The sequence below is a fragment of the Vulpes lagopus genome, chromosome 9 (assembly GCF_018345385.1).
Source record: "Vulpes lagopus strain Blue_001 chromosome 9, ASM1834538v1, whole genome shotgun sequence".
Lineage (NCBI taxonomy): Eukaryota > Metazoa > Chordata > Mammalia > Carnivora > Canidae > Vulpes > Vulpes lagopus.
In genome coordinates, this window is record NC_054832.1 from 30748175 (window position 1) to 30760363 (window position 12189).

Sequence of the window (12189 nt, forward strand, 5' to 3'; positions counted from 1 at the left end):
TTTAACAAATATTGCCAACCGCCCTCCATGGGACTTTTACTGATGATTACGTCCTGATATTGGTGAAGCAGAGTGCTTGTTTCCCACATGAGACCAACAAGTGTGACATAAACTTTATTTGTAAGTGTCCTGGCCGTTGCAATGGGCAGAGAAGTGATAATCTCATGTAATTAAAATTTTTTTTCATGTCTTATGAATAAGGGTGTGTTTAGGAGCCATTTGCACTTCTTTTCCAATTAACTCTTTATTCATATTTTTGCCCAATTTGCTACTGGGAAGTTGGCCTTTTTCTCATTGATTTCTATGTGTTTTTTATGTACTAGGGAGGTTATTCTGTTTTAAGAGTCCACAAATATTTCTTCCTGTACGTTATCTTTTCACTTTATCTGTAGTTGTTTCCCTTTTCTTTATATTTTTTCCATGCATAATTTTTAATGTAGTAACATTTATTGATATTTTTCTTTATAGCCTCTGGATTTTGAGTGCTATTTCAAAAGACTATCTTCACCACAAATTTATAAAAGAATGTTCTCATTTTCTTCTAGTATGGTTTCATTTTTTTACATTTCATCTTTGATTTATTTAGAATATATTCAGGTGCACATTGTGAAAGATGTATCCAACTTTTTCCCCAAATGCCTCCTTGCTTTTCCATCACCATCTTTTGAATAATCTATTTTCTCCCTACTGATCTAACACCTCTATCATGTATTAATTTCTTGTATGTAGTTGGGTTTGTTTTCTATCCTGCTCCAGTGGTTCTGTTTGTCAGTTCGTATATCAATACAATATTGTTTAATAATTGAAGTTTTCCTATTTTTTTTAATGTTTATTTTTGAGAGAGAAAGGGAGAGGGAAGGAAAGAGAGAGACTTAAGCAAACTCTGCCCAAGCATGGAGCCCAACATGAAGCTTGATCTAATGACCCTGAGATCACAATCTAAGCTGAAACCAAGAGTTGGACACTTCAACTGACTGCACCACCCAGGCACCCCAGTCCTTGATTGTTTAATTTTCATATGATCTGTAGAACGTTTGTCTCATTGTAAGGAAAGACAAAGATTAAATTATTGGAATAGGGTTAAATTTCCCATAGAGAGAAATTATGTAAAATTTTCCCATCTAAGATTATGAATATTTTTTATATTTTATTTTTTAAGTTTTATTTAAATTCCAGTTACTTAACATACAGTATAATATTGGTTTTCGATGTACAATATTCAGTACTTCTTATATCACCTGTGTTCATCATAGCAAATGCACTCCTTAATCCCCATCACCTAGCTAACTCATCTCCAGCTTGTTCTCTATAGTTAAGAATCTGTTTCTTGATTTGCCACTTTCTCTCTCTCTTTTTCTCCTTGCTCATTTGTTTTGTTTCTTAAGTTCCTCATATGAGTGAAATCATGGTACTTGTCTTTCTCTGACCTGTTTTGCTGAGCATAATACTCTCTAGCTCTATCCTTGTCCTTGCAAATGACAAGATTTCATTCCTTTTTTATGGCTGAGTAATATCCCATCCACATCTTCTTTATCCATTCATCTATTGACGGACACTTGGCCTGTTAGCAAAAATGACATACCCAATTATGGTTTTATCTTTTCTTTATTCAGTTGTATTTTGTGCCTTTCAGGAGTGCTTTATGGTACATAGTTTTTGCATATTCATTAGTAAGTTAATTTATAGATATTTTATCTTTATTGTTATTATAAATGGCTAATTTCTTTCATTATACTTTCCAAATGATTTTCTTAAATATATGAATGATGTTTATTTCTCCACAATAATTATCTACCACACCACCCCATTGAATTCTTATTCATTTAAAACTATTTTTAGTTGATTCTTGTGTTTTCCAAGTACACATTCATAGTCTTTGTAAATAAAAATAGATTTATGTCTTCAACTCCCATTTTTCTACCTCTAGCATCTTTTTCAAGACTTTTCTTTCATTAGTGTCTTTCCACCTCACCTATGAATTTTTCGATATGCTTTATAGCCTCCCTTTTTCTTCACAGAGATTTCTTTATCTTTAAATTATGGCTAAATGTTCACATTTTTCACTTTTTTTGTGGCAACTTTTTACTCATAAATCTTCTTTTTTGATAGGTTTACTGTACTTCTCCACATTTTCTCTTACAGTGTGTCTAGGTTAATATTGTGCCTATTTAAAACTTTTTTTCATTAATGAGTTGAAGTTTTCTGGACTAGGCATTTTAGAAAGCTGCTGTGGAGAGGGAGGAGATACCAGGATAGCTTCTCAGTGTTCAAATCTCTGTTGCTACCACAGAGATGGACTGTTTCCTATAAGTATGGTGCATCCATGCAATTCTCTATGCAACCTTATTACCTCTGCCTCTTTAAATCCATTGCTTTTCAAAGTTGAAGTTCGGAAGGATTTTTATTGCTATTTCTGATACCAGATTTTCCCCTTTCTATAGCAAACAAGTCATGCAGCTTTTTTCCTAGAGGGAAAGCCTTTCTTTTCAGAAAATGTGTTTTCACAAAATCCTTTGGCAACCTATCTTCTAAGTATCTGTCTTCACTTCCTGTTAGGTGGATTCTAACCAATCTCAGCTATTTTAGCAGTCATTACACATATATCAGAGTTTGCAAATTATCTGTGTTCTATTTAACTGGAGACAGAGTTTGACAGTTTTTTGTTTTTTGGTTTTTTACCTGTTGGTTTTAGATGACTACCAGGGGAGGGGGGAGCCTGGCATACAAAGCCATGTTCAATAGGCTATCTCAAATATTTTCTTTTCCTCAAAATGACAGCTCTTCCCTGAAACTTTCTAGCACAAAGTTTCAGGATTGGGAGTAGATTGTATGAAAAATGCATGTCTATAGATGAGCTGTGGGTGTGTGGTATAATTATGATTACCTATTTCCTTCTGGTTTTCAAAACTTTCTCTTTCTGTCATGACTATCTCTCTCTTTCCCTCAACACATATACATATTTATCCGCACAGTCTCACACACACACAGAGAGAGAGAGAGAAAGAGAGAAGAGGATGTATATAAGATTATCAATGCTCTATAGGAAGTTTAAATAAGTGAGAATCAAAACTCTCCCTTTGATTGGTAATGAGGAATTCATCTGTGACCCTGAATAAACTGAGTTTGTGGACAGAAACCAGAATTGTGAGTTGAATAAGTTGAGATGTGAACAAAAGGTCATAGATTAAGGAGCATAGACCACTTTTTAAATGTACTTTTTTTCTTTTTTACTGAAATATAATTGACATATAATACTGTGTAAGTTTAAGATGTACAACACATTGGTTTGGTATACTTTTTAATGCAAAATTGTTATCACCATAGAGTTAGCTAACACCTCCATCAGGTCATATAAAGACACTTGGCTATTAAGGAAAGGAAAATTTTGCAGGATCACATAGAAAGTCAGGGCTAAGAAACTATATTTAGGCCTCCTTAAGAAGCTTGTTTAGAGGGTGGTGTCATGAGATTGTGAAGTCCTGTCCTTCAAGGGGGAAAATAATTTGCATTAGAGCATAGTCATTAATAGCCCTGACTCTTAAGTCAGAGGACCTGGATTTGATCCTGTTATAACTCTTGTTAGCTCTGTGACCTGGCACAGCTTAGTCTCCATGATCCAAAATGATGCCCTAATTTGTATGAGTCCAGATCTTTCTCCTGAGCTGCAATCCCTGCCTTCTGAATAATGTCCTGCAGGTATCTCTAATGTGACCAAAATTTAATTTAATGTTTGTCCAATCCCCAAGCTTATGCCCCCTGTATTTTCATTCTTAGTGAATGAAAACATCTATGTAGAAACCCAAGCCAGAATGCCCATGTTTATCTAAATGTCTTCATTTCTTTCACAACTAATATCTCATTGTTACCAATTTATATCAATTGTACCTCTTCATTTCACCTGTAGTATTTATTTCCTCCTGCCCAAATTTACTGTTGCCATCTTGGAGTATTTTTCAATCAACTCTAACCTATGCTACTGCTCTCCTATAGCCTCTGCCCTTGCTCATGGCCTTGAGCCAGAAATCCCCAGTTCAGATTTATGAATCAAGTTCCCAGGGAAGGGGGAGGGGAAACAGTTGGTGGAAGAGAGTGGGAGAGCTGCCCATTGGCTAGAGTTTGGCACAGTTACCACAGTAACCAGATTGAGCAGGTAGGGGTCACCTCTCCACTCACCCATTTCTAATGGTGGAAACAATACAGGTCTGCCTAATTTGGAATTAGCAAGACTAACTGAAATTTCTGAGTTAGAAGGGCTGAAATGGGGTAGGAAAGAGGCCACAGACCCATCCCCCCACTCCTACATCCTGTTCTTGTGGTAGGGAACTTCCTTTGGATAAAAGAAAAAAATTTCCTGAGTCTCTATTCTTGCCCACATACCATCCTTGAATCTATCCTTCATACCACCACCAAAGTAAATTTGTTATAAAATTTTAATCATGCCATTCTGCAGGCCAAAACCTTATAATATTAGAATAAAACCTACATTTTTTATTAGGGCTTTAAAGTGTCTCCACAATCTGACCCTGCCTATTGACCTCTCTATTTACTTCATTAGTAAAGATGGTGAGAAGTGGCCAAATTCTGGATACTTTTCAAGGTAAATCCAATAGAATATACTAGTGGACTGGTTGTGGAATATGAGAAAAGAAAAAGAGCCAAAGATAACTTCAGGTTTCTTGGCCTGAGCAACTGGTAGACCAAAATTAATTTTTGAGCTGAAAAGAGGAATACTGTGGAAAGCTCACATTGGAAATACTGAATATTCAGTTTTGTACACATTAGGATTGAGCTAACCATTAGGCAGACATCTAGTAGATATGACTACCAGGTTGCTGAGTATACATGCCTGAAGTATAAGGCCAGGCCGGGCACTGATGTTTGGGAATTGTCATCATGAAGATGGCATTCAAAACTTTGAGATCACCAAGGAAGTAAGGATAATTTGAGCAGTGAAGAGGGCCCAGCTTTGCACAGTCCAATGTTAAGAAGCTAGGGGCAGAGTGGGGTGGGGGTGGCGGGGAAATTGGGGGGCGGGCAAGTACCAGCGAAGGAAATTAAGAGGGAACAGCCATAATGTAGGAGGAAAACCTAGAGAATTTTTTTCCAGAGGTCAAGTGAAGAAAGCATTTGAAGGAGTGACTGTTCTAATGTGTCAAATATTGCAGTTAGGACAAGTATATTTAAAACTAATAACTAACTATTAGATTGCACAATATGGAAGTTATTGGTGGCAGTACAAGGGTAGTTTTAATAAATTGCAAATGTAAGACCTGTTTGGATTGGGTTCAAGAGAAAACAAGAGACAGAGTTGGAGGCAGGCAATAAACACAATTCTTCCAAGGAGTTTTACTGTTAAGGGGAGTGGAGGAATGGGATATATGTGGGGTCAAGAGATTATATTTTTTAAGGTGAAATAAATACCAACATTGTTCATATTTAAATAGATGTAATAATCATTTGTGTTTGTTTGCTAAATTAAGTTAATGTGACTACAGTTTGGTAATAGGTTTTGTGATATTTGTTTTCTGAAATTTTCCTTAGTTTCTGGGAATATATGTAAACTGCTATTGTCTATAATGTAAAAGTTAATGCTCATTACTCATACTGAAATTTGAAATGCAATCTATAAATCTAGGTTATTTATTTACAAGATGGCATCATTATTCATTATTCTTGAGAACAGTCTAAGTAACAATAATATGAATAGCTTCCATGTGGTGTCCTTATACAGTGTAGTGAGAAGTAGGCTGTCCTACAGACCTCACCTACAAAAACATGATAATGACACAGGAAAAATTATGATTGCCATTTTCAGACAAGGCAATTGAGTCTCAGAGAAATTAATGAACTCTGCATGGGTACAGAGTTTTGAAAGAAGATCCAGAATGCAAAACCAATCTGCTTGAACCCAGTATCTGGGGTACTGGTCACTATGCTCTTAAAACCTACATGTTGAGTCTCTGTTGGACCCACAGCACAGTAGGATCTAGAACCATGTTCTCAACCGTGATGGTATGTTAGATTAAGGTAGTGTCAGGACTCTATCCAAAACCTGTCTCTAGGTCTAGCACTTTACCATATGTAGTTTGTAAGCCCCACAGGTGATCCCAATGTGATTTAAGATTCTGATGTGATTCTCAGTGATTGTAAACCACTGGGCACTATATTCTAGTAGATTCCAGGAAAGAGTCTGTATTCAACGGAGTTATCATTACTAAATAACTGAGACCTCATCTGACCCTCATCATGCTGAGGGAAACCTTTTATAAGCCTATAAATTACCTTAAAATAAAACACTATAAATAAGCTTTCCCTTACAGCCTCCAGTCCCTACAAATGACCCCACTTGACCTTCCCATCTGACGACTCACTCCTGCCATGCGTGCAGTATTAATCCTATCCTTCATCAAACAGAATTATTTAAGGAGCTTTAAATTTCTAACACCATGACTCAATATCAAGGTATGAATAGCAATAGCCATGTAACAGGAATTACACGTGCCAGGCATGGTCTTAAGCACTTCCCATGTGTTAACTCATTTAATCCTCACTGTGACCCTATGAGGTAGATGCTCTGATAATATTCATATTACAGATGGAGCAATTGAATCATAGAGAAATTAAATAACATGGCCTAGGTCACCCTGCTAACCAGCAGACCCAGATTTTCACTGGGTATGCTTGACCGCAGAGTCCATTTTCCTGGTTACTCATAACATCTCCACAGGCATTCCCTGGGGCTTCCTCACTTCAAGATGGAAGCTTTCCCTTCTTACTACAAATCCTCCTCTTTTCCTGTTTTTTTTTTTCCTAGCTAATGTCACTTCCTCACACCCATCATTTAAATTGAAATCTCTGGGTCATCCTTGACACCCATTATCCACATGACTAGTTGGTCCCTATGTTCTTTTGATAGTCCCCCTCAGTGGCTCTCAAATCTTTCAGATCCTCATTTGGTTCTTTTCAAGATTATTTTAGTAACTCCTGTAAACAGTCTCCCTACCCTAATTTTATCTTTTTCAATCTAAACCTCACTTTACCAGCTCTAGATCTGATTATTTGGTAATGCAAATTTGAGATTGCATTGCGTTTAAAATGCCACACTGATACAATAAGTTGCTTATGACAAAACACCAATTCCTGAGCAAAATATTGTTTACAATGTAGCTCCAACTCACTTCTTCAAAGGCCTGTCCTACTGCTCTCTAGCCCTTTATCCTTACCCCATAGATACTGTATGTTCTTCTATAAAGTTCCTAAACTTGTGCCCACAAGCAATCTCTTCCAAAGACATGCTATACCATGTTGGTTCACCCAGAACTACTGTGTGTGAATGTGTGTTGTGTGTGTATGTGTATTAACTGTCACCATTTAAAGAATTGGGAGAGTTTTTGCAAAAATCCACACTTCTTATGTTTCTTGAAACATTACTTCATCAGTTGCCCATAGTCCTCACCACCCCATGTTGTACCCCCAATCCAATTCACCTCACACATTTGAGTGACCCATAACCTGCAGGCATTTGAGTTTGTGATATCTACTCCAGACCATTAGAAGGTCTCTAAGTGTACCATGTATCTTATTCCTCAGTAACTTTGTTCATGTTGTTTCTACAGATCAGAGTACCCTTTTTCCACCTGCTAAGGTTCTCTTTATCTTTGAAAAGCCAGAGAAAGGATCACCAAATTTTTGTGAAGTCCTTCCAATAAAATCAGACATGCTGTGCTCAAGGATCCTATTAAGCTTTATTTGTATTTCTATCGTAGCTCTCCCCAAACTATCAAAACAGTTATGTGTGTCTTCTCCTGGCTAGACTGAGAAAACCTTGAAAGTAAGTTCTGTTTTGATCAGTTTTCTACCCTGTCTCATGTTGCCTACCATCATGCTTCACCCACTGTGTACACTCCATGAGCACTGAGTAAATTCAATTGAAATCAGAAATTCTTTTCGTTCTTTATTAAAGTATTTTTATTCCCACTTGTGAAACTGAGCTAGTAAAAGAATTATTAGTTTATGTAGAAAGGATCAATAGAATAATTGCTTCATATGAGCTTTGAGAAAATGTAGATTTCTGAAGTATTGTTTTTTAATTTTTAAAAAAATTTTAAAAAGATTTTATCTATTTACTCATGAGAGACACATAGAGAAAGAGAGAGAGTCAGAGACACAGGCAGAGGGAGAAGCAGGCTCCATGCAGGGAGCCCTACGTGGGATTCAATCCCGGGTCTCCAGGATCACAACCTGGGCTGAAGGCGGCGCTAAACTGCTGAGCCACCCGGGCTGCCCTTTTTTAAAAATTTATTTTTATTTTTTAAAAATATTTTATTTGTTTATTCATGACACACACACACACAGAGATTCCTGAAGTATTTTTAGGAAGAGTGATGACGAATATTGGTCCTACTCGACTTCTCAGTGCATTACGCAAAGAATTCTATAGATACAACCCCCTCCCCTCCTCCCAAGTATTGCCTATATCAATCAAGTAAAAACTAATATTTTTTCAACACACTTTCACACTCATGACAAATTTCATAGGTGGTAATTACTTCATTAATCAGCTTTGCACCCTCACCTACAATTTCTAATATCATGTTTTCATAAGAAACTCATGTTGTAAACTATTTCCCTCTATCTTTATCTTTGAGACTCCATTTTCATTGCTTTTCCATCTTCTATTAAAACAGAAGAATACTGAACTCTTAAGAATCCAGATAGAGGTTGAGAAAGAAGATAGAACACTTCTTTTAAAATACATATAGGGGATCCCTGGGTGGCGCAGCGGTTTGGCGCCTGCCTTTGGCCCAGGGCGCGATCCTGGAGACCCGGGATCGAATCCCACATCGGGCTCCTGGTGCATGGAGCCTGCTTCTCCCTCTGCCTGTGTCTCTGCCCCAATCTCTCTCTCTCTCTCTCTCTCTCTCTCTCTCTCTCTCTGTATGACTATCATAAATAAATAATAAAATACATATAGATCTTGGTTTAGAGAAGGAATGCCTGAAGGAGACATAAAGAGGAAACAAATTTTAAACTCTCTTCTGGAGAAGCAGGAATGAGGAACCACAGTTGCCATGGAAGTGAAATGTCAGAAGGAATGACCAGATTCTGTTAGAAGCTGCCCGAGTTTTTTTGCCAGGACCATCTGCTGACAGCCCCGAGCCCCAGGCAGTGACTGCAATGCTGTTAATATTGAAACACCAATAATAACTTGCTGTCTTCACTTCATCTCCCTCTTTCAGAATTGAATGTGGAGCAGGTGTGCACAGGAAGGCAGAAAAATCCCTTGAATGATTGAAAATTAGTTTGATCCTGGGCTAAGCTCATGGGCACTGCTAAAGAACCCCATTCCTTCCAAGGCATTCCATGTGGGATGAAGGGAATCTAAGAGGAACCAAACAGTCTGCAGTATATCTACATTCTTAAGAAAGTATGTCAGAAACTTCATACTCAGATTTAAATCTTTATTTGTAATAGTTTTCTTTCCTGGCGATCCAATTTCCCCTTAAGACAGATTTTGTTTCAGTTAACATTATCAGATGCTGTTGAACTCTTGAGTACACATCTGACAAATTTTAGATAGAGCATTAAATCATCTCCAAAACTGCCTTAATCTAAGAGGTAAATGACCTACATGATGAAAAATTGACATCAACATATTTTTTTAAATGAATTTGTCTCCTCATCAGAATTAACTGAGCTTTCATGCCATTTTTTTGAAGCTCTTAGTAGCTCTCAATCAATATTGATTAGAGGTGGGGCACCTGGGTGGCTCAGTGGTTGAGCGTCTGTCTCCCTTTGGCTCAGGTGGTGATCCTGGGGTCCTGGGATAGAGTCCTGCATCAGGCTCCCGGTGAGGAGCCTACTTCTCCCTCTGCCTCTGTGTGTGTGTGTGTTTCTCATGAATAAATAAACAAAATAAAATAAATATTGTTTAGAGGAAGGGATACAGTTCTAAACTCTATAGAACTTTTGTGTGACAGAAACAGACACAGAAATCAATGGAACAGAATAGAGAATCCAGAAGTGGACCCTCAACTTTATGGTCAACTAATATTCGACAAAGGAGGAAAGACTATCCACTAGAAAAAAGTCAGTCTCTTCAATAAATGGTGCAGGGAAAATTAGACATCCATATGCAGAAGAATGAAACTAGACCACTCTCTTGCACCATACACAAAGATAAACTCAAAATGGATGAAAGATCTAAATGTGAGACAAGATTCCATCAAAAGTCCTAGAGAAGAACACAGGCAACACCCTTTTTGAACTCGGCCACAGTAACTTCTTGCAAGATACATCCATAAAGGCGAGAGAAACAAAAGCAAAAATGAACTATTGGGACTTCATCAAGATAAGAAGCTTTTGCACAGCAAAAGATACAGTCAACAAAACTCAAAGACAACCTACAGAATGGGAGAAGATATTTGCAAATGACCTATCAGATAAAGGGCTAGTTTCCAAGATCTATAAAGAACTTATTAAACTCAACAGCAAAGAAACAAACAATCCAATCATGAAATGGGCAAAAGACATGAACAGAAATCTCACAGAGGAAGGCACAGACATGGCCAACAAGCACATGAGAAAATGCTCCACATCACTGGCCATCAGGGAAATACAAATCAAAACCACAATGAGATACCACCTCACACTAGTGAGAATGGGGAAAATTTACAAGACAGGAAACCATAAATGTTGGAGAGGAAGTGGAGAAAGGGGAACCCTCCTGCACTGTTGGTGGGAATGTGAACTGGTGTAGCCACTCTGGAAAACTTGTGGAGGTTCCTCAAAGAGTTAAAAATAGATCTGCCCTACGACCCAGCAATTGCAATGCTGGGGATTTACCCCAAAGATACAGATGCAATGAAACGCCGGGACACCTGCACCCCGATGTTTCTAGCAGCAATGTCCACAATAGCCAAACTGTGGAAGGAGCCTCAGTGTCCATCGAAAGATGAATGGATAAAGAAGATGTGGTTTATGTATACAATGGAATATAACTCAGCCATTAGAAATGACAAATACCCACCATTGGCTTCAACGTGGATGGCACTGGAGGGTATTATGCTGAGTGAAATAAGTCAATCAGAGAAGGACAAACATTATATGGTCTCATTCATTTGGGGAATATAAAAAATCGCGAAAGGGAATAAAGGGGAAAGGAGAAAAAATGAGTGGGAAATATCAGAAAGGGAGACAGAACATGAGAGACTCGTAACTCTGGGAAACGAACTAGGGGTGGTGGAACGGGAAGCGGGTGGGGGGTGGGGGTGACTGGGTGACGGGCACTGAGGGGGCACTTGAGGGGATGAGCACTGGGTGTTATTCTATATGTTGGCAAATTGAACACCAATAAAAAATAAATTTATAAAAAAAAGAACTGTTGTGTGAAAAAAAATATCTTTGTCTTACTTTAAGAAATTATTCAGTGCTGAGTCCTGAGCATTTTTATTTGGTTAGCACTCTTCATATATGGTTCATTTTCTCTCCAAATAACCTATCTAGCCAGTCCTTTTTAAAAACTATATTTCAACCTTTGTTCTGAAAATTGAATGAATGGCTTTTTCTGCATCTACCTAAAGGCTGGTGAAAGAAGGATGTGTAATTAAAAACAAAAGGTCAGGTGAGGATTACTTCTAATAGCATTTACTCATTTTGTCTTTAAATGCACATAAATTTTAAAAAAACAAAAACCAAAAAAAACAAAAAAACAAAAACCAAAATATTTTTTCAAAATATTTGAAAAGATCTTAGTAATAATCTATGAAATTCAACATGTGTGTAGGTCTTAATTTAAAGATTTAAAACTGGACCAAAATTTTGATCTTCATCTTTCTATCAATATGACCTGTCTATACGATTCAAGATTGGTACTGAAAAACCTGGCCTTCGTCTACTCCTTATTTGGGCCTCAGTTTTTCCATCTGGAAAATGAAGGTTGGAGGAGGTGATTCTAAGGAGGTATCGAACAGGGGTGAAGAAAAAAGAAAAAGGGACTTCAGGGTCTTTGATAACTAGAATAAAAAGCACAAGTTTTGAATCAGACAGATGTGAGTTTGAATTGCAGATATTATTAGCCGTAGGAAGTTAGATTTCATTGTACTCTGCTATAAAATGGGACTAATTAAGAACTATATTGAGATTTAAATGAGAACAAGCCTATAATATTCCTAGCACAATTTGTGCACA

General features: G+C 37.4%; 1 long non-coding RNA gene across 1 annotated transcript in view; it reads right to left on the reverse strand.

Moving 5' to 3' along the window:
- LOC121498865 overlaps positions 1-12189 on the reverse strand; it is a 48378-nt gene that overhangs the window by 25409 nt on the left and 10780 nt on the right. The window lies entirely within an intron of this gene.